The 5,000-nt window shown below is 33.2% G+C and overlaps 1 protein-coding gene across 19 annotated transcripts in view; it reads right to left on the bottom strand.

The window, feature by feature from the left end:
• Positions 1-5,000, bottom strand: part of FOXP2 (forkhead box P2) — a 548,879-nt gene that overhangs the window by 230,600 nt on the left and 313,279 nt on the right. The window lies entirely within an intron of this gene.

Raw genomic sequence — 5,000 nt, 5'->3', positions numbered from 1 at the left:
GCTGGAAATAAAATCTATCAAGAATATCACTAATGATTGTGCTAAAAACAGCATAAATTATGCATATTACCTTCTCTACAGTAATAAATGTTTTATCATTTTCACTGCATAAATATACTGTACTTTCAGGATAGCAATGAGATGTCCTGCCAAGATCAGTTGAAATCCTTGCAGTAAATAAAGAACCAACGTGCCCTTACAAACCAGAATTTCAAGGTGCACTTTTCATCTATAATATGGAAAGGTCAATTTCTGTTCTCAAAGCTACCTAAGTCCTATACTGTACCATTGGTGTCAAATGTACCTCGCTTTCCCGTATTATTACAGTGTCCTGAAAGAATCCCCAAAATAATCTTGCTGAAGTGTGTATATAAAGATACCAATATGTAGATAAATAATATGTTTAAGCAAACTTGCTTAAAGAAATAAAGCCTGTTAACATATTGTTGAACTTACTCGCTTCCTTCCAACTATGTACAAAATCCTTCCATATCATGAAAAAACATAAAATAGGTCAATACAACAAACTACTTTCACATGATTTTAATCAACCTGCAGTATTAATTAACACGAAGGAGGACTTCCAAGATAAATAAAAAGTGAATGTGTATTTTGTGTGAAGAAAGTTGAGACAGTAAAATATAAGTTATTAAAGGATGTTCTGGTCAAGAATAAACAGGATATAAATTAAACAAACATGAACATAGTTAACATAAAAGAGGGCAGCTGTAATAACTATAGTAAACAACTGCAGAACCAGATGTGTTTATGTACAGTCTTGGTTAAACACTCTATTGAGCATAAACTAAGAAAAATAATAGACGTGGAAAATGTGATATACATAGTGATAAATTTTACAAGAAGAAAACAAACCTAATACTCTTTTCTGAGATTAGGCAGCTAATAAGTATTCAAATTAGGCATAAATTTTACATGTACAATGTTTAAAATATTCAGAGAAAAGAGTCTGATTGCCCTTAGTAGTTATATGAAAATTCTAATGCGGGTCTTCCACAACTGTGGAAGCAGGCATCATTTTTATATTATTTACTTTCAATAAACACATTTGGCATATATATCAGAGTGAAATCCACTTAAAACATCTTATGGACTGTATTTTTAAATGGAGTTTGGGACTCAGGAATTTCAAATGTTAATCCCTCTTCAGACAGATAAAGATTGACCCAACAGACAGGTTCAACTCTTAAAATTTCTAATATTACACTATATTCAACCATGTGGATTAAAAGGAAAAAAGGGCTGGGAATATAATTTAATCAAGCAATCAAACATTAGCAAATAGTTTGAAAATTAAAAAAAAGTCAACAATCCTATGTTTACACATCTCTGGCTCTTTCATTACAATTAGAAGAGAGGGGTTAAACATCTTCCAGTTCATATTAACAAAGGTTTTTATGCCTTGTGGATTTTGTATCCTTGCAAAGCCCTAGAGTGTATTTCAGGCTCTGCATTTTAAGTTAAAGTGTCTGTGAGCCAGCAGACCCTGGTTGAACAAAACATGCCCAGTAATGGTACTCCTTGCTGTAGAAAACAACAGGCTCTGGCCCAACATGGACATGAAGAGAGAAGGGCAACTATAGATTATGAATATTACAAAGCGTAATTTAGTTGGAGATGAAGTAGAAGAAAGATTTGACGTTTCTTTAGCTAAAAGAAAAAAAATCCCTAGAATTTAATGTTCAGAATAAAATGTCTTTCAGGTAGCTAAAGAATATTGTAACATGCAGTGCCAAAATGGGGTAGTTTTGGTGGATAACTCATGCCTTCACTTCTTACTACTGTCAGCTAAAAAAAAGGGTTAGTTAAAAGAGGAGAGTATAGAATGCTCCCTCTCACACACCCTTATAATTATTTTATTGTATTTCTTTGCATATCATCACAGTCCCACCCCCTTCAATTAGAGTGCTGAAAATATTTATCAAGAATTTAGAATATTGGTGTGGAGATAATTTTGAGCTCAAACTTCATAGCAGGCTGAACAAGGCACTTGTTTTTCTTACTTTTATGTTAGCAAAACAATCATAAATTAATACAAAAGAAACAAGTGTTGACATCTTTCGAGCACTGATTACCAAAAATTAAAACTTAAAGTTTAATACTTCCAAAGAGGATGGGAGGAAAATATCCACACACGCATGCATACCTATATACTCACACCTTAATCTCTCTCACACATTCTCTCTCTCTCATTCATGAGCATGCACATATATACACACATGCACACACTTTTGCTGTGATTCCAAAACTCTTGTTGTTAAAGGTAAGACAGAAAGCTCTGCCTTTAGATATTTTAAACAAAAGTGGTGGTGGTGCTCACTGGAAGAGAAAGTGTAGATTATCATTTTAGCATTGGGTTGCACTGCATGTTGAATTCTTAATTCTGCCATTATACCTAGGGAATAACCTACATCAAAAAATCCCACTCATCCTATGAAGTTAGAAGATACACTTTTACTTTTCACCCCTGCAGTAAACTGTAAGTTTTCTGTGTTTTTTTAAACCAGCAAGTCACTGTACAGATACTTATTCTCTACACCACTTCCCTTTTGAAACATTAAACTGACACTGGAACTGACTGCACAAGATTGCATTTCTCTTCCTAAACAACTTGAATTGAAAGGTTACTTAGTGTAACAATATTTACTTGCAGAATTGTGTTGTTACCAAGGGTATAATGGATGGTGGCTATGCAGGTTTACGCAAGAATGAGTGAAGCATGAGGCATTAGCCATGTGTTTGACATGTTTCAAATTGCTATAATCCAGCATTAAACACACCCAGCAATTCATGCCATTTCTTGCAGCCATAATCTTGAATAAAGCGTGCACAACCACTTATTATATAAATTAGTATATGACTCCCTTTTATAGTCACAACAGTGCTTTTGTGTTTATTTTGCATCAAGATGTGGTCTTTTATTTGTACAAATAGCAGGATATAAAGACATAGCTCAATTAGGCCTCCTTACTTTATGATAGGGTAATACTGAATGCTAGTCTTGTTTGTCTTATTTTCCCCTAAGAGGTATAGGTTTTGTTGGTGTAAAACTGTAGAGTGTGAAATATTCATTTCCTTGTGTGACTTCAAAAGTGCTTTTACATTTTTGCAGGTCTGCATTGACTGTGATGTTCAAGTGAGGTTCTCAACTTCTGAACAAGAATACATACAGTACGTGAGATACCTGAAACACCACCAGGGGTCCTTCTTTCTGAGAGAAGTTATGCCTGTAATTAGATATGCCACTCTTTTATATGGGGGAAATTCTTGATACTTTTGGCCTGGACCCTGTGGTCCTGAGGGTGTTTTGGCTGAGAAAATATCGAACTCTTACTCATTCACATCTAATGTAAGGTATTAGTTTTAAAATACACTATAACATACAAGTCGTTTAATTTTTCTTTTCCCTGCAAAGGACACCATCTTCACAGAATTACGCAGAGGAAAATTCAGTATATGACTGTATTTTATAACAATACATGCAGACACTTTAAACATGGAAATGAATTATGGCCCTCACAACTCATCCACAGTTTTAGAAATCAGAAAGACTCTCTCCTCCCCCAGGCTGAAATAGGGTGAAATTGTGACAAATTTTTAACTTTCGTTCAACTCAGAAAACATGCTTTAAAATCCAAATGTTTTGAACCAAGGTATATGTAACATATATAAAGCAATCAGCAGCAACCTTTCTTTAAAAGTAATGTTAGTGACAACATCGTATAGTATCAAACAGAGTTTCTGTATATATGTATACAAACATGCACACACGTGCACACGCACACACACAAACATAGAATATCATGAACATAGAACACTATGCAAAATTTTCTGAGGTAACCTTGAATTCATACTTCATAATATCTTCGCTAGAATTCTGCTTTTTAAACTTGATTATGATGTAAAAGTTAGGGTGAAAATTTGGGTTTAAATAATGGTAACTTTGTGCTCTACTGGAATTAATTCATCATTGACACCAGGCACAATGCATGTGAAGTCGAGTGCTAGTATGCTAAAAGTCTTTAATACTTAAGATTGCCTAATAAATCAAAATGCCAAGTATGAAGGACATAGCTGAATGTGTCAGAACAAAAATTGTAAAAGCACATTGAAGATTTTTAAAGATTTTGTTGTTGTTTTAACTAAAACATGTTGTCTTTCAAGATATGATTTAAGTTTAAGTATAAATTACTTCAGTGAGTACTTTTTAAAAAAAAGGTAAAGTAAATGAATACTATTACATGTAATAATTAGGTCAGTTACTACTGAAATTGTTTTACACAAAGTACCTTTAAAATGTTTAATGTGTTACAATATATTGTACAATGAACGCAACTGTATGAAAATGTAAAGAGTGGTGTCTGTTGTTTGAAAGATGAAGAAGTTTTCACTCTAAAATGTAGAATGTCAATACGCACTGTGCTGAAAGATATTTCATGCAAGCTGAACTTCAAGTTCTGAATTACAGTACCTATCTTTCCTTAAACAGACAGAAATATACTACATTTGCTTCAGTAAGCTTGCTCATCATCATCTCTGAAAAAAATTCCTTAGAATTTTGGTGGCAAAAAAGATAGTATCGTCAAAGCTAATTAGCCATTTTATTATTAAAACATAATTATGACTTACGATATTAGTTATGATTACAGTAACTGTTTGAAAATTAACAAGGGCAGGTTTAAGATATACAGTATATATTACAAACCAGAAAATAACTATAGGAGTACACAATGCAAACAGAGCAATCATATGGTGAGTCACTAACACTGTTTACTGAATATGTTATTACAATAAAATTGACAATTGAGATTATATCATTGACAGAAAGTAAGATTTATTATAAGTGACTATAAGCGTATATGCAGCAATTCTGATGTACTGTAAGCATACTGGTAAAGAATTATGTCATTTCTCTCTGTAGTGCAGCATTCTGCCTTAACAGGTGCACTTAGCATGGATTAGAATGTTTTAGTTCAGGTTAA

The sequence above is a fragment of the Chelonia mydas genome, chromosome 1 (genome assembly GCF_015237465.2).
Source record: "Chelonia mydas isolate rCheMyd1 chromosome 1, rCheMyd1.pri.v2, whole genome shotgun sequence".
Taxonomy (NCBI): domain Eukaryota; kingdom Metazoa; phylum Chordata; order Testudines; family Cheloniidae; genus Chelonia; species Chelonia mydas.
The sequence above is the reverse complement of the archived record's forward strand: the minus strand, read 5'-3'. Positions and strand labels throughout refer to the sequence as shown.